This window comes from Leptodactylus fuscus, chromosome 10, assembly GCF_031893055.1.
Source record: "Leptodactylus fuscus isolate aLepFus1 chromosome 10, aLepFus1.hap2, whole genome shotgun sequence".
Lineage (NCBI taxonomy): Eukaryota > Metazoa > Chordata > Amphibia > Anura > Leptodactylidae > Leptodactylus > Leptodactylus fuscus.
This window is the reverse complement of record NC_134274.1, coordinates 72,427,671-72,450,189: the sequence shown is the minus strand read 5'-3', so window position 1 is coordinate 72,450,189 and position 22,519 is coordinate 72,427,671. Positions and strand designations below refer to the sequence as shown.

The 22,519-nt window shown below is 42.0% G+C and overlaps 1 pseudogene; it reads left to right on the top strand.

The window, feature by feature from the left end:
* Positions 1 to 16,664: 16,664 nt before the first annotated feature.
* Positions 16,665 to 17,680, top strand: LOC142183173 (uncharacterized; annotated as a pseudogene).
* Positions 17,681 to 22,519: the final 4,839 nt, after the last annotated feature.

Below are 22,519 nucleotides of genomic sequence, written 5' to 3'. Positions count from 1 at the left end.
TGGTACAGGACCCCATACTGGCTCCACCATAGAGGCCTCTCAGAAAATGATGTCTGCTGGAGGTGTTCAGCACAATCAGGAACTTATCTTCACATATGGTGGACGTGCCCACTCATAGTCCCATTCTGGGAAGCAGTAAGGGACCGTATCCAGACCATCACTTCGAAACCTCTCCACCTTACCCCTGAAGTTGTGTTCCTGGCCCTACCAAACGACACTTACTGCCCCAGCAAAGATGAGTTAATCACTCAACTACTAGCAGCGGCCAAGCTTCTCATCCCGTTCTACTGGCGCCAACAGACAGCCCCTCCGCTCTCACTTTAGGAATCGAAAGTCCAGGAACTTGCACACTTCGAGGAATTGGTCGCCTGGTCAGACAGACGAATTGAGAGGTTCAATAAAATCTGGGCGCCATGGCTGAAGACATGACTGACTCTTCCTCCTGACCTGCTAGCTCTGGCGAAACCTCGGACTCCCCTAGACTACCTGAGCTACACAACACCTACTCTCTATACCGCTTAAGCCTTAGTGACCTGTTGAGTTTAGCTACACCCTTCCCCCTTTACTGATCCCCACTTCCCTCCCCTCCTTCCCCACCTATCAGGTACATTACCTGCCCTTTGTCACGTATCTGCCCAACCTAATGAACACTATACTGCCACAGCAGGTGAAGAGTTAGAAGCGGCTCACATGTTACACATCACTCTGTTTGGTTGGGTGGTTGCTTCATTATTTTGTTATTGTGTTAATATGATTACTGTTGCTTATAGCCTACAATGGCTTTTGATTTGCTGTACCCTTTCCCTTCTCTTTTTTCTGTATCCCCACAAAGTTTTGAAAATCAATAAAACTTGTTGAATTAAAAAAAAAAAGAAAAAAAAAAAAGATGGGACACTAGGGACTACTTTGTATAGGAAGGAGACCGCGACTAATTCTCTGTTACAGTGGAACAGCCATCATCCGCTTCCGCTGAAACGCAGTATTCCGAAGGGGCAGTTCCTTCGCCTTAGAAGGAGTTGCTCCTCGGAAGAATCGTATGAAATTGAAAGTCAAAAGCTACTCGAAAGGTTTGAAATAAGAGCATATCCCAGATCCCTTCTGGAAGAGGCACGTAATTTGGCTAGGGCCACCCTGAGACAGACATTATTGATACCAAAACCCCATAATGAGGAATCACAGATAATACGAATGATTGGCACCTTTGATAAACACGCAAAGGAAGTGTCAGGGATTTTTGAAACTTTCTGGGACATTCTCAAACAAGATCAGGAAATTAAAGATCTGATCCCAGATCGACCCGCAATTACCTATAGGAGAGGCCAGAATATCGGGGATTTGGTCACACAAAGCCATCTGAACCCGAACCCTATACAAGGTTCCTGGCTGGGGAGGTCTAGCCTACATGGCACCTTCAAGTGCCGCAATCGCAGAGCGTGTGGGTACATCAAAAAGGGTATAGAAATCTGAGCACACGCTGCCAATAAGTACTTCAGAATAAAGGATTTCATCAATTGTCGTACAGAGGGGGTGATTTATGTCACCATGTGTTCCTGCCCCATGAATTATGTGGGGAAGACCAAACGCGAATTTCGCAGGAGGGTGTTGGAACACGTTGGTGACATTGTCAACAGAAGGGAAACACCAGTGGCGAACCATGTTTGGTTGGCACATGGAGGGGACCCGTTTGCTATAAAATTTCAGGGCATTGAAAAAGTGCCCAGGTCAATTAGGAGAGGGGACTGGGACAATTTGATATTGCGGAATGAGGCCCAGTGGATATTTCGGTGCAAATCCGTAAAACCACTGGGCCTGAATGATTCGAACTCGTTCCTACCCTTCTTATGAGACTAAGGTCCTTTTGGGTTTTGAAAACAGCAAGAATTCACATGATTGGGTACTGATGTGGCCTGGATCTGTGTTGTATAATAATATGGAGTCCCTTGTTTAGTGTAAAACCTTTGTGTATGTAGCATAATTGACAGCAAGAACCCATAATACCTATGTGGATGCGACAGCAAGAATCTATAATACTGGGATCCAGTGGTGGCATGGATCAAAGTAGAACCTCCACAACAGAGTTATGGGAGTGGGAATTTTGAACGTGCTGGTTGGTCCAGAATGATCTAAGTAGAGGGAGAGAGTGACGGGTGAAATTGGTGGGAGAGGTGAATTAGGGAGAAATCTCCCCCCCCCCTTTTCTTCTTTTTCCCCCCTGTAGTAAGGGTCAACTATAGCAATGCACGCATGTGTAGCAATCTTATTCCACTGTACATATGCTATATGTGGCCATGGGTGTCTGTAGAGGGGGACCATGTATGGGGGAACTATATTTAGGAACATACTCCCATGTAAATATCACCTGCTACCCACTCAGCAGAAACGGCAAGCATAAGGTTAAATCACTCTGGTAGAGGGAGGCTCCCTTTATGAAAGTTTATTGATGTATTTTTGATGTACAGAAAAGAAAGAAAATGTAACCCATGAATATACATAAAATACCATACCTATATAGAGGATGCCGGACCGTAGGCTCTTTAGATAACCGTGGATCCCTGCACAGTGGGGTTTGAATTGCCCATGATCTAAGATAAACCTTGCCCATGGACCTGCGTGACATGGATGCGGGGGTTAATTAGTTGAGGTATCTATGGATGGGCTCCCTCTGCGCAGGGGACTCCAATCCAGTTGTGAAAGAGAGGGGTTAAATAGCATGTTATCTCATCTTTTCCTTATCTCATCTTATCCTATTCTTATCTTATCCGTATCTGGCATCTAATCTCGCATTGACATATGGGCTGAATGGGACATAACAGAGAGATCTTAGGTCATCTGGTATAAAGCATCATCCAGGGTTGTATATATGGGATTTATCGCTGTACACATGCGGACCTCTGCAGTTTATGCTGTTTTTGAAATATCGCCAACTCCGATACATACTTACCTAGTGAAGGTAAACCGTCTTGAATGTGTATTCAGCCGTATCTTAACCCAGTATGCAATGCGCACAGACAGAATTGGAATCACTCAGGGCATAGCCCCACCCCCAGTGGGCAGGTCTCTGAACAGCAGTTGATTGGCCGGGGTGGTGAACGGGGCGGGCCTGAAAGAGTGACGAGGGAGCGGGGAAGGCCTATTTAAACCCTGCTCAGGCAACGCTCAGTGTCAAGCCTACATGTGTACCGGGGTCTACCATCAAGGCCCCGGGAAGTGCAGTTTTCACTGCAAATCATCTTGTATCTAGCGAATATATCGTCCTCCTGACGATCCTTAATGGTGAAACGCGTTGAGAATAGGTTAACTCTTTGACAATCATAGGAGGGCATGGCAGATTGATTTTATGTATTAGACTAATGTGGGTTATTGTAGTGGACTGACGTGGGGGAGCATACAGCACCGGACCTCCCATGAGGCGACCTGAAGCGACCGTTTCAGGCGGCGCTATACCAGGGCCCCCGGGGAGGGTGGCATTTTTGCTTACCTAAGCCAGGCAGAGAGCAGGTCCTCTCCGTGCCTGCTCTCTTCCTGCTAACGCCGCTCCGCAACGCCCCCTTCGCTCCCCCCCCCCCCCCCTCCTTCAGTATTGACCTGTATGCTAGGGATTAACAATCTACAGTCCCGAGTAGATAGAGGTATTTTTTATGCTTTTATGTCACTGGGTAGGAATTCACATTGAGTTGGGTGTGTCTGGGATCTCCAGGTATATATTCATACACACACAGGTGGGTGGTAAACGCTTAGTTGCTTTTAGTATTTATGAAATAAAGGTTATGTTTTAATTGGACCCAAGGGCAATATAGTGCATCTTGAAAAGAGGGGGCTCCCTTATACCCTGTGATACTAGGATGAGAGAATTCCCAACAGGAGGGAGTGGTCAACTGTGTCAAAGGAAGAAGAGAGGTCAAGGAGAAGGAGGACAGAGTAATGGCGCTTGGCTTTGACGGTTAGAAGGTCATTAGTGACTTTTGTTAGGGCAGTTTCAGTGGAGTGCCGGGGTCTGAAGCCTGACTGAAGTCTGTCAAAGATTAGGTTGGACGAGAGATAGGAGGAGAGTTCTGAGAGGCGAACAGGAGCAGTGAGATGGGATGATAGTTGGCTGGACACAGGGGTGAACCTGCCCCTTTCGCTGCCCGAGGCGAAGTGCAGAAAGAAGGGGGCGGAGCGGCGGCGTGGCTTAGCGGAGGGGGCATGGCTTAGTGGAGGGGCGTGGCTTAGTGGAGGGGCGTGGCTTAGCGCAGTTCGTGGCAGAGAGCAGGCCCGGAAACTGCCTGCGCTCTGCCTGAGCGTGCGGGGAGGCTGCTGGAGCAACGCTGCTCCAGTGGCCTCCCCAAACCACCGCTCCGTGCTAAGCCAGTCCAGGACAGCTTGTCCTGGACTGGCTTAGGTTAGCAAAAATGCCGCCCTCCCTGAGGCCCTGGCATAGCGCTTCAGGTCGCCTCATGGGAGGTGCGGCGCTGGCTGGAGAGGACGGGTCGAGGGACGATTTCTTGAGTATAGGTGTGACTGTGGCGTGTTTGAAGGCGGAGGGGAAGGATCCATTGGTTAGGGATAGATTGAAGAGATGGGTTAGGGCTGGAGTAATGACTTCAGTGAGTTTGGGGATGAGATGTGACTGTATCGGGTCAAGTGCCCAGGAGGTGAGGTGGAATTTAGAGATTAGGGAGGAGAGTTTTTCGTCAGTGATGGTGGAGAAACAGGTCAGGGATGATGAGCAGTGAGCAGTTGGGTTGTCGGAGGAGTAGATTTTAGCTTTGAAGTAAGAGGCGAAGTTGTCAGCTGAGATAAGTGACGTTGGAGGGGGCACAGGAGGACGGAGGAGGGAGTTGAAGGTGGTTTATAGTATTCAGATGTAGCACAATATTAACCCCTTAACGACCCATGACGTACTATTACTTCATGGTCGCTAGGTACTTCGCGCACCATGAAGTAATACTACGTCATGGTTATAAACAGTCTAGTGTCTCAAGACACGGAGACTGTAAGAAAGTTGCTGCTGTCCATGACAGCTGACAACTTTCTTCATGTGAATCGGGCGGTTTAACCCCCGCCACGTAGATCGCTGTAATTGACCGATTGTTTCACATCGGCGAATTACAGCTTGCCGGCGCAGATCTAATGATCTGTGCTGACAGATAAAAGTGAAAGTGATTGGTGCTATACGTAGCGCCAATCCCTGTCGAGTGTTTGGGGGGGCGTACAGTTGTGCCACCCCCTCCAAATGTTGCAGTTGGTCACTCTGCCTGCATCATGGTGCCTTAATGCCCACAAATGAACAGAAGAAAGAAAATAGATCCTTGTTGTGCCGTTAGTACCACATGGAGAATGGGCGCAATTTGGATTTTGATTTTTGTATTAAAATATAAATTTCGTTAATATAGAATATATTTGCCTATATATTAATGTGATTGTTCATAAAATTTTATTAAGGGGATGGTTTAGATTGTGTGCAGATAGGCCTGTGTTCAGACAGGCCCGTTTTTTTTGGGTGTGTGACTTTTTGATATATATGAATATAGTTATACCCTTTTGCTCCCAGTTCTGCCCTCTCTGTCCCCTTATTTCTACTATATATACCAAAGGAGACTCTTAATGGAATAAAAATTTTGAATTAATTTTTTTTGGGACCTTTGTTCCTTTTTTTTGTGAGAGCTTCTATGACAGATCCCCTATTTCTCCATGTGGTTCTAACATGACAGATGTGTCAGATAGTGGTAGGGGGGGGTTCCATTGTGGTATGGATCTATGGTATAGACATTGGTGGGGCATTAGTTAGGTGTGCACCAGTCCAGGTGATTCCTGCAGACACATTGAAGTTTTCTTATATGCTGGAGCAATAAGCAGTAGCTGAGCAGGACATGTTACATCCTTTGCTACATCATATGGTGGTTATAACCATGGTTTGATGCACTATATTGTATATGTTATGTATGTTCATATTTCTACCCTGTTTCATGTGATTTTAATGAAAATGTATGTTGTATATAGGATTTGGTGATTATAAGAAACTAATGATTGGCCCTCTTTTACAAGGGCGGGGATTGGTGGCTTCTTATATAAATTACACTGGAATAGATGTGTTTATTTGCACTTGAGAAAGGTCCCAGTGTGGACCGATACGTGGTGTACTGCTTTTTCCAATAAAAGGACATTTTCTATCCATACAAGTATATGTAGATAGATTATTATAGTTCAATTTTAGGTAGAGGGAGGGAATTTTTCTTTTTTTTAGCACAAGAATTTTTCTTTTTTGCCGCCACAAAGCACTAAACAGTAACGTATATTTGTTACTGACATCTGTGCTTAGTTTTTTGGTGCAGTTGTTTTGCTCTCATAGTAGATAGTCATTTACTATCTAGCTCAATTTTAGCTAGAAGACATTTTTTTTTTTTGTTGCACAAGCATTTTTTTTTCTTATATAAAATACATGTGTTAAAGCACAACACACACCCCACACTTTGAACTAACAAAGTTTGAAGAAATAAAATGTTATATTCTCAAGTAAAACACCACAAACACAAAAATGTCCCAACAGTCCCAATCCTCCCAAACAAGGTTTTCAGTAGAAAAGGCGTACGCCATATTGGAGTCTGCCACTGATACCGCCAGTGAGGGAGAAGAGGAAAATGCCACATTCCTTTATTTTCCCTCTTCTTCTTCCTCCTCCAGTGATGAGCAACCCCAAAGGAGGCGCCCCAGAACCATTGCTGAGTTAGTTGCCCACCTGTAGAGCCCATGTGGACCCCACCCCCAGAAAATTTTGAACCTCAGCTTCCTGATTTTGTGGCCCAGTCAGGAATACAAATTGAGACTGAGGGCTTCAGAGAAAATGTTTTTTCAAAATCTTTTTCTCTGATGAATTTGTAGATTTTATGGTGGCTCAAACTAATCTGTACGCCGAACAATTCATAGAAGAAAACGCCACCTCTTCCTATGCCAGGCCCGAGAACTGGACTCCAGTAAAAGCAGCAGAAATGAAGATTTTCTGGGATCTTATTCTGCATATGGGCATAGTGAAAAAAAAAACTACAATTTGTCAGTATTGGAGTACAGATGTTGTCTTGTACAACACTCCAATCTATCGAATGGCTATGTCCAAGAAGCGGTTTGAAAGCATCCTAAAATTCATACATTACAACGATAAATCCCAGTGCCCGCCCCAAGATGCCCCACATTTTGACCGCTTATACAAAGTTAGGCCAGTCATTGAACACTTTAGCGCTAAATTTGCAGAGTCCTACATTCCTGATCAGAACATTGCAATTGATGAGTCTCTGATCAGTTTCAAAGGGAGGCTAAAATTACGCCAATACTTGCCCAGTAAGCGGGCACGGTATGGCATTAAAATGTACAAGCTGTGTGAGAGCAGCTCAGGGTACACTTATAAATTTAGGGTGTATGAAGGAAGGGACACAAGGATTGAGCCCCCAGACTCAGAAATCAAAGAGGCCTCCCTAGGGCACATATTGAGCAGCGCCTCAGAAAGGGTGAGAGTAGTGCCGTCTGCAATGAAAATATGCTGCTGGTCAAGTATAGGGACAAGAGGGATGTCCTTGTACTGACCACATTACATGGCAGCGGCAGCACCTCTGTCCCTGTGCGTGTCACCAGTACCACTGTCTCCAAGCCAGACTGCATCCTGGCATACAATAGGTCCATGGGAGGGGTTGATCTGATCAAGTCCTAAAGCCCTAAAGTGCCATGAGAAAAACAAGAGTGTGGTACAAAAAGCTGGTGGTGCACATGGTTCAGATGGCATTGTATAACCCGTACGTGCTATCACGATGTGCAGGCCACACAGGAACTTTTCTTGAGTTTCAGGAGGGAATTATCAAGACCCTGAAATTTGGGGACCTAGAAGTGCCAGGCCCCAGTACTACTGAAACTCATGGTTCCCGTATTGTACCAGGGCAACATTTTCCCAGTGAAGTCCCCCAAACTGCAAAAAAAGGGAGAAGCCAAAAAAGATGCAGTGTGTCACAAAAGAGGAATAAGGAGACACACCACTTATCAGTGTGACACCTGCCCTGATAAACCTGGCCTGTGCATGAAGGAGTGATTTAGATTGTAACACACTTCCATGGAATATTAATTTTAGAATTTATTTTCCATGGAATATTGCCTCCTTATAACATCACGTACTCTGCACACATTTACTTTCATCCGATTATGCGGTAATTTCTGGAAAATAAATTGTCATACAAGTTGCATCCAAATGATTGCTATACTTCTTGATAAAATTTTTAAGGGGTGTAATTTAACACTAACGTCACTGAAGTCAATGGGTCTAGTTTTCAAAATGGGTTCACATTTTTGGGGGCTTTCCACATGTGGGGCATTTCTGTAGTTGGGAGAAAATGCTTGACAATTTGTGGGGTACATTTTCTTTCTTAACCCATTGTGGAAATGCAAAATTTGGGGCTAAAGCAACATTTTCTAGTAAAAAATGTTGCTTTCCCCTTTGCTGGGCCAATTCTGCTACACTCCTGTAGGGTCCACGTGATCATTATACCCCTTGATAAATTCCTTGAGGGGTCTAGTTTCCAAAATGGGGTGACATTTTGGGGTTTTCCACTGTTTTGGCACCTTGGGGGCTTTGCAAACGGGACATGGTGCCTGAAAAGTATTCTAGCAAAATCTGGCCAACAAAATCCAATTAGCACTCCACTGGTTCTGAGAGTGACCATGTACATTAGGATACCAGCACATATGGGGTATTGTCGTGTTCGGGAGAAATTGCGCAAGAAAATGTGGGGTGCAATTTTTCCTTTATCCCCTTGTGAAGACGAAAAATTTGGGGCTACAGTGACATTTTATTATTAAAAAAAAAAGTAATTTTTCATTTTCACATCTCAATGGTAAAAAAAACTGTGAAACACCTTTAGGGTCCAACTGCTCACTATACCCCATGATAAATTCCTTGAGGTATCTAGTTTCCAAAATGGGGTCATTTGGGGGGAGTTTCTACTGTTCTGGCACTTCAAGGGCTCTCCAAATGCAACATGGTGCCTGAAACAGATTCCAGCTAAATTTGCCCTCCAAAATCCCAATAGCGCTGCTTCTGCTCTGGACCTTACAGCGTGCCCGTAGATCATATTACATCCACATATGGGGCATTTCTGTAGTTGGTAGAAAATGCATAACAAAATGTGGGGTGCATTTCCTCTTTTAACCCTTAGTAAATGTGTAAATTCTAGGGCTAAATGAATATATTATATGGCAGCGCACGGATTTTAACTTCTGAAGGCGGCCAGCCAAGTTGTTTATGCACCTGAGGAAGGGCGATTAGCCCGAAACGCGTTGTGCTTGTTCACTTTAATTAAAGCTTTGGAAGACCTCTGAGCTGACTACTGGTTTTGTGCGCACTTATCCCCATACCTCCACACCTATCTGGGCCCAAACCCTGAGGGACATTTTGCTATTTCTGTTGTGTACCTTGGTCCACAAGAGAGGAGTCAGTTGCTGCCATTACGGTCCCATTTTGGATGATTTTGTTACTGTGACACCATATAACGTGAGAAGGTAAGAGGCCATTATTTGGTCTTTATCACTTTTTCACGTTCAAATCTACTACACTATCATTGGCGCTCGGTGTTTCTCCTTTTTTGTTTTTTATGTAGGGTCACAAGGCAGAGTATATGCAGTCCTACTGTTTCTGTTATCCAACAACCCTAGATTCCTCTGGAATACCCGTGTGGAATGTGCAGGCAATTGACTTCTGGACACAAGGTTGGAGTAAACCAGGTAACAGTTCTTTACTGAAGGATTGTGCATAAAACAACTGTAATCCAGACATAGTATGTGCAGAGGAAAAGTCACTTCAGATGTAAGCACATTCAATGGTACACAAGTGGAAGATACGTGCAATAGTCTGTTCACACTCTCCCATAAAAATCCCACATTATGCAGTAAAGGCTTCTGGGAAAGTCGGTCATAATGTTTAGGGTGCTTCCTATAGAGGGCAGCATAACAGAGGTAACTGATGTAAGCCTTCACTGACAGAAATTGAGAATGAGGTCATAAAAGGAAGGCTTGGCCACATCCAAAATCTTCTAACATTGTGCTGTCTTTCTTGAAGTTTTCACTGTCAGGAACCTAAGATAGATAAAACACGACGGTTAGGGATGGCCATCTGAAAACCCTGGGGAACAAAAAAATATTAATCGTTGCAAAATAAACACAATTCATGAGTTCATAACCCACTTGTTGCTGACCACTTCCTTTAATATACCTTTGGACAGCATGGTCTGGATGTCCTTTGTTACCCCTTTGAAGATTTAGCACGCTCTAGGTCATCAAAGGCCAAATTTGTTCCTTGTAGATTAAGGCTCTGTTCCTACGTAAACACGTGTCAGAATGAGTGCTGTAAAACAAAATCCCATTGACTTCAATGGGTTCCATCTTGCGCGCACGCACTACACACTGAAATCAATGGGTTAAAAAGCTTTCCATTGATTTCCATGTATAGCGCGCGTAAGATGGCACCCATTGAAGTCAATGGGATTTTGTTTTACAGCGCTGACTCTGACGTGTTCACGTGTCAGAATGAGCAGCACGTTACTCCGGGGGAACGGAGCATTAAAGCGTATAAACCTCTTCAGGTGTTTTAAATAATTGAATGTTGTCTGGTTTGCAAGGAGGAGTTCCCACAGCTTCACAAAAAATGAGGTTGCTTTCTCAATGTCCTTCACAAACTCCAAGGAATCGTGTGATGTCCTCAACCTCTTGCTGCCAGGCTTTGCTGTAAATAATTAGAAAAACGTATTAGAACTGGATGATCTAAAGAATGGCGATGATACATACCTGCTTGCTTCATTCGCTAACTCTTCATTCTGTTTCTGAATTAACTATGGCATCCACCACTTCTCTATCTTCCTGCTCTTCTGTAGGATCCTCAGGGATTGTTTTGGGGGGGGGGGGGGATGTATGACTTTTTGATCACTTTTTGTAGCACCTATTTGTAAAACAAAATGTGCAAAAACCTTTATTTCTGGCATTATTTTCCTGATGTTCACCATACAGGTTAAATATTGTTTCAATTTTATTGTACAGGTTGTTACAGATGTGGTGATACCAAATGCATTGAAGTTCAGCTGAGGGTTAAGAAGCAGGGTGTTAGCTGTCAGACACAACTAACACCTGCTCCTGATGCCGCCCGCGGCATTCAGGGTCTCTGAAAAACCCCTAAGATGCTGCGATCTATACTGATTGTGGCAACTTAAGGGTTAAACAGCAGGGATCGGTGTTATCACCGTCCCCGCTGTTAGAGCAAGAGCCTGGCTGTCAGATACAGCCAGGCTCCCATGGTGATCACACAGGCTCTGCTTCTGAGACACAGCAATCACCATCACGTACATGCAGACGGGATGCGGTAAGTAACCACATTCTCCCACGTGCCTGAACATGTTAATGCGTGAAAGGGTTAATGGGGGTTGTGATTCTTCTGTTTCATTAGATACTCTGCTGGTTTTCCTCCTCCGGGGGAACTTTGATTGTCTACCTGGTCAGTGCTGGCTGATGTTTCAGTCTCTTCGTGTCTTTAACCCCTTAAGGACCAGGCCATTTTTTGGTTTCACATTTTCGTTTTTCCCTCCTCACATTTCAAGAGCCATAACTTTTTCATTTTTCAGTTCAGAGAGTCACATAATGGCTTATTGTTTGCGGGACAAATTGTACTTTGTAATGGCACCATTCAATATGCTGTGCAATGTACTGGGAAGCTGGAAAAAAATTCAGAATGAGGTGCAATTGGAGAAAAAATGCATTTGCGCCATTTTCTTATGGGTTTAATTTTTACAGCGTTCACTGTTTGGTACAAATGACATGTCACCTGTGTTCTACGTGTCAGTACGAACGCGGTGATACCAAATTTAGGGTGCATTCACACTGAGTAAACGCTAGCTTATTTTGTAAAGTAAAATTACACTTGTAAATTTTGCTATCCCATTGACTTCAATGACATTTTACAGGCGTATTTTTACAGGCGTATTTTTACAGGCGTATTTTTTACAGGCGTATTTTTACACTTGTAAAAAAATGTCATTGAAGTCAATGGGATAGCAAAATTTACAAGTGTAATTTTACTCTACAAAATAAGCTAGCGTTTACTCAGTGTGAATGCACCCTTATATAGTATTTGAAATGTTTTGATACTTTTAAAAAAAATGATAAACTTTGCAAAATAGAAAAAAAAAATTGTGTCATCATGTTCTAACACCTGTAACTTTTTCATATTTCCATGTATGGAGCTGGTTGTGGTGTCTTTTTATGCGGGACAAGATGACGTTTCTATTGATACCATTTGGGGAAAGATCTGATGGTTTGATCACTTTTTATTCAATTTTTTATAAGAGGCAAAGTGTTGAAAAAAACGCTTTTTGGCTGTTTTTATTTTTTTTGCCGCTACATTGTTCGCAGTACGGGATAAATGTTTTAATATTCTAATAGTTCGGGCATTTTGGAGTGCGGGGATACCTAATATGTTTATGTTTAATGTTCTTTAATTACTTTTATAGCTAATCTAGGGAAAGGGGGGTGATTTGAACTTTTATATTTTTTTTATTTTTTTAATACTTTTAAAAACTTTTTTTTTTCTTCTGTTACATTTATGATCAGACTCCTTAGGTACCTTGAAACCTAGGGGGTCTGATCGCTCATACTATTCACTGCAATACTACAGTATTGCAGTGAATAGCAAAATCGCAGCACTTCTATTAGACGATGCCTCTGGCATCGTCTAATAGATCTAGTGCAGAGACAAGCCTGGAAGCCTTCAATAGGCTTCCGGCTGTCATAGCAACCGATCACCGCCCTCATGTGACGTTCAGGAGGGCGGCGATCGGGGAAACATGGCGGCGCCCATGCCGCCTTCGCTGTTTACACGCTGCGGTCGCGTTTGACCGCAGTGTGTAAAGGGTTAACAGCAGCGATCGGCTCGGGCACCGACCGCTGCTGTTATTGGCAGGTCCTGGCTGTATGATACAGCCGGCATCTGCCGTGTATGGAGCGAGCTCAGCGTGTGAGCTCGCTCCATACATCCCCATGCGACCCATGACGTACAGTTACGTCAAGGGTCGCTAAGGGGTTAAGGAAAGCATAAAGCATTAAAATAAACAAAAATACAGCGAGTGTTATTTCCCTTATCACAATAAATTACCTTGAGGTGCTTGGATGAAACTCATTATTATCAGCCTGCATTGCTTGTATCACCAGTTTGTGGCCATGGCAAATGTCCTGGGGGGTCTTTATCCTTAAGCTCCTTTCAACTGTCAAATTAGTGGTTGCCAAATATTTGGCAGAAAAGGCACTTTTCAGATTAGGAGTACTTGGGTAGAGTCAAAGATTCACGCACCCTTCTCACAAGTTGGCTAGATATGTTGGGTAATTTGTGTCGATAAAGAAATATATGTTTTAAGTATAAGAAACACGTGGAACATCACATCACAATTCAATAAAAATAGGTATATTTTGTTACTCTTACTTCTTATGGTAGCACATTATATCATTTGAGACATTATAGATCTCTCTCCATTTGAATCAACGGGGATCTTCCAACATTCTTGAGGAGACTTCATTGATGTTCTTAAGGTTTGGTACCTAAGGATATGGAATAAAGGCAAATGTTAGACTACATATAAAAACTGCAAGATACATTTTTAGGGTTCAATATTAGCCCATAAGTCACCTTTTACTGACAACTTATCTAGAAACATCTTTTTTTGGATGTCCTGAGTCACTTCCATGAAGAATTGGGAAGATTTAAACAGCCTAGGATTTTTCAACGAGAGATTGGTGGATCTCAGTTGGTAGGTCATGAACCTCCGGACATGCTTCAGGTAATTGAAGATTGCTTGGTTTGCAAGGTTTAGGGCACGCAACTCAGAATTGAATGAATTTACTTTCTCGATGTCCTTCACAAACTCTAGATTTACTGAATGTGAGTTCATGTAATAGAGAAATGTTAAAACATTTTCTACCTTGTGATTATAATTTTTTACACCCAATGTGTTCGGAAGATAGGAGGCAACATCCTTCAGCATGGGTTTGTTTAAGGAATGACTGTTATAAAAGCCAGCAGTCTTCATCTTTCTTCTTGCGATGGCCGACCAGTTTGTCTTTGAACTCTGTAATATTAAGGGGGGGGGGAGTATGACAGATTACACTTTGGTCATTTAACTGATGAGAAGACAAAGAGGTTTGTGCCCTTACAGGGTACTTCAGGGGTATATTATATAACGGAGGTGTCAGTGGACATTAGGGCGAATATAAGGGGAGCATTAATGTGAGAGTCAGAGGACACTCTACAGGACAGTAGGGGCTTAAACAGTATGATTCCATATCACCAAAAGGGGACATGGCCACCCTAAAAATTCTCAGGTGAAACAGGTGCTCTGTAAGGCATGGGCATGTCATAGGTGGACTTCTTGCTTGCCAAGAAGTTAACTTGACTTTTTTTTTTTTTTGGCAAGCAAGATTGAAATTTGTCAAGAAGAGATATGTTCACTAACTTATCAACCGGCTGTACAACAGCATATAAATGGTTTACAATTTTCGTGGCGATAGAATCTTTTTAATACCACCTTGAATGTTTCTCCTTATCTCTAGTAATTATATATGTTTTACTTAACATTTTGTGTGCTTTTATGTTGGAATATCTTCTTTCCATCCGGGTTCCTGCAATATCAGATCCTCTCAGTAGATGTCATGCATATGAAATAATTTCCTTACTGACCTGTCAAGGATGGGGACACGAACAAAATAGGAGAGAGTATATTAAATTTCAAACTAGAGATTCTCCTCTGGCTTACTGGAGAGGTAAGAGATTGAGGTCTAGATGTCACACTACATCACTGGAAGGTGAGTAATTCTGAAGATTTATTAATGTATCTCTCCATAAACAGGATTACAGTGTCGTGAAGAAGGCCTCTGGGGAGCAATATCAAGCCCCTATATCTGATGAATGGGGAAGTACTCTGTGCCCAATCATGGAGCCTCCACCCCACTTACTAAAACAGGAGGAAATCAAAGAACAGAAGATCCTAGAACTCACCAACAAAATCATTAAGCAGCTAACTGGAGAGGTGAATGCTGCTGGGAATTCAGGGACATTATACACTAACACGTCTGGATAATGACTGTATCATTTTATCAGGTTCCTATAAAGTGTCAGGATATCACTGTCTATTTCTCCATGGAGGAGTGGGAGTATTTAAAAGGTCACAAAGATATATACAAAGGCATCATTATGGAGGACAGCCAGCTCTTCACATCACCAGGTAATGAACATAAGTAGATACACACAACCTTAATATTTCCAATCAATGAATTCAGTCACTGTATGAGTTTCCTACAATAGGATCAAGTAAGAAAGACAAACAAGGAAGATGTCCAAGTCCTCTTCTTCCACAGGATTCAGAAGAAAGTTACATTGTACCACAGGATAATCGGGTAGATGGGGATGATTTTTCACCAAACATTATATAAGATCTGTAGATAGCTGTGAAAGCCTTGTGTATATATTTCTAGTTCATATGACATAATATCTTCTCACAGTTTTCTATCTCTGGAGACATCTGGTTAAATTAAGGAACAAGTTGGACCACCTCTTTGAGAAGACCACCTCCTTAACCAGACCACATTTTGTTTGATGGATTTTCATGTTTCCATACTAGCCATTTTCTTTGAGAAGAACACTTCTCTAGCAGACCACTTTTTCATGCATTTGGGGGTGGTTATCTCAAAGAGGTTGGTTCCCTTCTCTTGAGACCAACAGAGCTAGATGTGTCTAGATGGTACTTATCTCCCACTACTAAAAGAACCTGAAACATGTCTAACCGAATATACACGAATGTATGAGGTTCTTGGGGTTGTTATTGCATCATTGTAATATTTATATCATATTTGCTTAAAGTAAAGCTTCTGGAAGACCTGTAGCTCTTTGGCTCAGATAAGTACTGCAGTCTTGTGATTCTTGAGCTTTTCTGATCTTCTGGAATGTTCCACATGACTTCTACAACTGTTGATTTTTACATTTACGTGTTTTACATCCATTATATCAGGTTAAAGATCTGAACAATATTACTCCTAAAGTCATAATAGAAAAAGAAGAGACCTATGTATGGGGTGATAAGTGTAAGGAGGACATCCCATTCATCTGGCAAGGCGAGTCTTATTTTTCTGTCTTCAATAATCGTCCCATGAATGCTGTTCCTGTACAGTTTCCCTTCTATTTTTTGCTTTTGGGTCAAGATACCACCCACAGGTGTCGTAGGTCCCTTTATCATTTACTAGAAAAGGATGATGGTAGACACAATGAGACATTTAGATGGTGGCTGTAACACCAAGAGTATATCCAAAGTGAGGACAGAACTCCTAGTCATGGATAAAAAATCACGATACACTTTGTGTTGCCTCCACTCCTACTTTTCCAAAAACTGCAAAACAGACCAGGCATCCTAATATTTTAATTTACTGCCCTTGCTCCAGGGTCTTTGCTAAGATTTGGGGCATGTTATGCCACCAATGCATTGCCGCATTAGTAATTCAGCTTGGATAAAAGGCTTTGTAATGTGTTGCAGAAATTATATATGGAAATGTTAATAAAACAATATATTAAGGTTATATAATTTAAAAAATGTATAAAATTTAGTTTTATTTTTTTGACAGATAACTGTGCTAGGGGGTCCAAAGTACATCTGATATCTTCGGATTTTACAGCAGATGATTGTTGTATTGCACAAGATACATATGAAAAGTATGCTATTATTCCAGATATGTCCTCAGCCCTTTTGCGGAGCAATCTACCATCTGATCCTATTACACAGGTTATATCTTTAACTAACTCATCACAAGTTGTTAACCGACATACAAATCACAGAAGGGTCGTTGAACATCTACGAGCTCACACAGGGAAGAAGCCATATTCATGTTAGGAGTGTGGCAAATGTTTTGCACTGAAGAAGACTGTTGTTGTGCATCAAAGAACTCACACAGGGGAGAAGCCATTCTCATGTGCAGAATGTGGGAAATGTTTTATCCAGAAGTCAAATCTTCTTGAACATCAGAAAACACACCGGGGAGAAGCCATTTTCATGTTCATAATGAGGGAAATGCTTTACTCAGAAAGCAGCTCTTCTTAAACATCAAAGACGTCACACAGAGGAGAGGCCATTTTCATGTTCCGAGTGTGGGAAATGCTATGGTATTAAATCAAATCTTATTGAACACCAGGGAATTCACACAGGGAAAACGCCATTTTCATGTCTAGAATGTGGGAAATGTTTTACTCAGAAATCAAATCTTGTTGACCACCAAAGAACTCACATAGGGGAGAAACCATACTCATGTTCTGAATGTGGGAAATGCTGTTCTCAGAAATCAGACCTGGTTAAACATCAGAGAAGTCACACAGGAGAGAAGCCATATTCATGTCCAGAATGTGGGAAATGTTTTTCAAGGAAATCAACTCTTGTGAAACATCAAAAAATTCACACAGGGGAGAAGCCATGTTCATGTGCCGTATGTAGGAAGGCTTTTAACAAAAAAAAAAAACAGCTCTAATTTCACATCATAGAACTCACACAGGAAAAAAACATTTTCATGTCCAGAATAAGGGAAATGTTTTACCCACAAATCACATCTTAACCAGCAACTAACTCACATGGGGCAAATCCATTTTCATACATAATTGGAAAATTTGTTAGCATAAACACATGAATAAAAGTTTGTTGTCCTTGGGCGATTTCACTTAGGAAACTACTACAAAAATATTTTCAACCATATTTCAAAGCTGAAGTAGCATAGAAAGTATAGAATGATCTCTAGACTGAATTATGATTTTTGTGATACACAATATTTATCAAACTTTACTTGATATTTGGCTAGCCTGCGTCAGACTTCCATAAGCTATTTTAAGGGGTCATGGTGCTTTGGCAAGTGTTGAAAACGTTTTTCCTAGTCAAGCCTTGTCATCAGCCCCTGATACTGTTCGTGCCCAGATGCTTTTTAACAGATGCGGTTCCATTTAAATGGCATAGCCCTCTAAGATTCAAACTATGACCTATGGGACATTTGGATCAATGATGATTTCATCACTGAACCTGTATTATGCATTGTGAGGCACAGCATAATGTTTTTTTTGTTTTCCGCTCTAGTTTGACCCATACACAGTATAAAGGAGCATTGTTGTTAAGCTGAACAAAATATTTTAAGCGGTTTTCTGTAGGTGCAAGCACAAAAGGAGAGGCAGGAATAAACACTTGTCAAAGTGCTACTAACAATAAGAATGTGGGTGGCAAGAGCAACTCTGGTTTTGGTGGCACCACCAGTAGCCGCAGGACTTTTGTACTTCCTGAGAATATTGATACAGTTTTTGATTATTTAGCTGGTTTATCTCAGTCACTGGAAGATATTCTGAGAGTGATGTCATCTTGAGTCAGGCATTTCATTATTCATAAGGGAATATGTGGCCAGGAAACAAAAATATGAGCCCAGTGATCCAGTAGTTCTGCAGCTTAACTTGCACCTCGTCAAGCTGCTGGTGGTGTCAACTGATGGTATGTACTCAACCTCGATGGAGAATATCTAGCTACCATTATTTCCCTAGGAAATCGCCATGTGTCGGGCCTTTCCTTGGATATGTCAGTCTGGGGAACGGTGCACACCAGGGTCGACAAGTGGAGCAGCAATTATGGTCATAAATGTAAAAGAAGAAGAAAAAAAAGTTTTTAAAAGTATAAAAAAAAATTTAAAAATGCAAACGTTCAAATCACCCCCTTTCCCTATATCAGATATAACAGTACATAAATAAAGGTAAACATAAACACATTAGGTATCCGTTCGCTCCAAAATGCCTGAACTATTAAAACGTTTATCCCATACTGTGAACGGCATAACGGCAAAAAAAAAATCGAAAGTCAAATAGCATTTTTCACAACACTTTGCTTCCTATTAAAAATTGAATAAGGAGGGATCACACTATCAGATCTTTCCACAAATATTAAAAAATGTCATCTTGTCCTGCATAAAAAGACACTGCATCCAGCTCCATACATCTAAATATGAAAAAGTTACAGGTGTGTCAACATGGCGACACAAATTTTTTTTCTATTTTGCAAAGTTTTTCATTTTTTAAACGGGATCAAAACACTACAAATACTATATAAATTTAGTATCGCCATGTTCGTACTGACACGCAAAATACAGGTAACACTTCAATATGAAATTGGTGCAAATGCAATCATTCTCTAACTGCACCTCATTCTCAATTATTTTCCAGCTTCCCAGTACAATGCACAGCATATTGAATGGTGCCATTACAAAGTAAAATTTGTCCCGCAAACAATAAGTGACTCTGTAAACTAATAACTGAAAAGGTTATGGCTCTTGAAATGTGAGGAGGGAAAAACGAAAATGCAAAACCGGAAAATGGCCGGGTCCTTAAGGAGTTAAATCCATTTGTACCTTGTTGACATGTATATTTCAATACAATTTGACCAAAATAGGCGTCATCAAAAAGTTATAGATGTATGCATTAAAATATCATAAATCTCAAACAACTGGAGATTATAGAGGTATACATATAATTGTAATATACACATCAACCATCAGGAGGTTATAGATGTGTACATATAGGAATCATATAAACGTTAAACATCTGGCCATAAGTATACATGACATGCCCAGGCTAATCATATAGCCTGCCAAGATGGTGTCATATATAGGTGTATCATATAGGTTAATGTGCCAATAACCTCTTAAGTAGCCACTACACATTATGTGGAGCTCCAATTCCAAAATGGTAATGATAAGAGCTATAGGTTTGTAAACCCAGGGCACTTCCATCTGAAATATATGTGATAATAAGCAGATAGTGTACTGACCTCTAGCAGCCACGTGCTGAAGAAGATGTGTGCGTTGTAATTCAGAGAGAAAAGGGCAAGAGTCCTATTTAAATATTCTTTAAACACCGCCCCTAGTTATTGGCTACATGCCCCTAGTTTACGTGGAGTACGTATTTGTGCACTGCTGGGTTATGCACTACACAGTCCAGTCGTGCATAACTGCGTGTAGCCCTTCTACAATGTATTGGGGCGAGTACTAGCGGTCCTGTGGAGGTCTTTGATGGAAAACAAGCTCCGGTCCTCGTTCTAAGTGAAACAAGTGAATGCGTCTTGCGCATCTGAGAATTTACATGAGATACATCTACAGGTGTTGGTGGGAGAGCCACAGGAGCCAAATGTCTTCTATAATACTTTCTGGGACTAGCAAAGTGGCCAAAAATAGAGGACTACATATCAAGGTTGATGGTTTTAACCCTTTTAACATAATACAGAAGGAATGTAAATATATAGGTCTGTAGGCTGGCTAATGGTTTAATAAAACTTTTTATAAAACGATGATGGAACATAGTATGAAACAATGAATATCTAAAATGAATGAGCCCTGTTGGACAATGAACTTCATAAATAGATATACAAACATAGTTGTAAAAGAAAATATGAGGATGAAATCACTTGTGTGAAATTGAGAATATGTACATAATTACAAGAAATAACTTAAAACTTCATTAAAAAAGTGACCCCGTGTGCTTCATGTGTGGTTAGGGGGTTAAACAAAACTCCAGCGCATAGGACCAAATACGATGTATAGCTATGAGTAGAAGTGTGCGAGAGCGGCACAGCTACATCCTTGGTGTCTATGAAGGGCTGGTTACTATATATAATATAATATATAATGACATTTTAGTATTAAAACTACAACAAACCAGCATACTAATGTCATGAAGAAACATCAAAGCATTTGGCTTTGTCTCATCTATATAGGAGCGATTATTTTTCACATATAAGCCTGCCACATTAGAAACTACTCATAGCAAACATCAAAGGGTGATGATAAATCTGTTAAATGTTGTCAAGGTTTTAAGTCTCTTTAAAACTATTGCTCATGTTATGATTAGCACTTACAAAAGAAAAAAAGCAAAGAGTCAAAGAATAATCAACCAATGCTCAAGGGTTTCGATGACATCAAGTACGACGACAAAGTATAAAAGCTACGGCACCAGTATGAGAAAAGCAGAACATTTCCTAACCATTGACCTGTTCTTAGCAGCCTTCAGCAAAGCAGTGCAAAATCATGTCTGGAGTAAAAGGAGGCCATGGACATGGAAAGCAGGCTCAGCAATGCCAGACCCAGCAATGCCAGACCCAGACCCAGCAATGCCAGACCCAGAGCCAACAATGTCAACAAGGACAACAAGGAGGACATGGAGGACATGGAGGACAAAGTCAGCAGTGCCAGGCCGGACAACAGGGTCAGGGAGGACACCATGGAGGTCACCAAGGACATCATGGACAACACGGTGGTGGACATTAATAGAACTTTACTAGGTAACAAATCATTATATTTGTTTATATGTAATTCTCAAAATCTAAAGATTCCAATATGCATTCTTATGTCCTCCTGTTTGCATCAGTCAATAGCGTTAACATTTTTCAATGCCAAGTAGACTCATTTCCTAACAGTGACTACATTCTGTGCAATGGCTGTCATGACCACACAATGCATCTTAAATAGCTGTCTCTTGACTCCTTAATACTTATATACACTTGATCAAGCATGCATGGCTTATGGAGGAGAGAGGGAGTACTGTAAGTCGCTGTTACGGTTCTATGTATTTATTAAAAAATAATATTTTTAAACGACAGAACCTAGTCTGCAAGGCACTGTAGCAAGGTCCACAGGCCCAATGATGGGTGGCTGTACGTCTGAACAGTGTGCTACCAGTTAAGCTGCACTGGCAGACATGCGGCACGGTACACAATGTGAACAAGCTGCAACAGTGCCCTGCCAGTTAACCTCACTGGACAGGTGCACAGTACAGCTGAAAACAAAGAAGGCTGCAAAGGGTTAACTCACCCCAGATCAGCAACCACAGCAGCTCCTGCAACAGCCAGGAGTAACAAAGGTAGTTAGACAGTAAAGGAAGCTATCTGAGAAACCACACCTGCTATCAGCGCCTCAGGCTGGAACAGAGCCTGGAGTAGGGCTGATAGTTCAGAATTTACAGGTACTGAACTACAGAGCAGATAGTGGCAAGGAAAACCCCACACAGAGGCCTAGTCTGGCACCTACCTGAAAACTGCAGCTAGCCCTGAACTACTCTCTTTAAAAACCTCAGAGATTCTGATTCAAAGTATGAGCGCGGGGCGAGCGTCGGCTCACACTTTTTAAAGGGAAGTCCCTGCCCAGTAGGGGCCGTGGTAGTGTCCTCACCACTCATGCCCAGTGGGTGAGAAATGGCACTTAGCCTGTGAGCGGCTCCAATAGGTCTCAGCATGCTCAGTAGGCCGAAAGCTGGACTTACACTCCAGACACCTCACTACATGAGGCCGAGGGTTAGATTGACCCGCAGGTGGCGCTGTGTGCAGAGAGTGAACCCTGCAGGACCCAATCCTAACAGTCGCTACCAGGCTCCTCTGGCCTGGAAGATGGTTGTATCTTTAATCTAAGACAGAAGCACCCATGC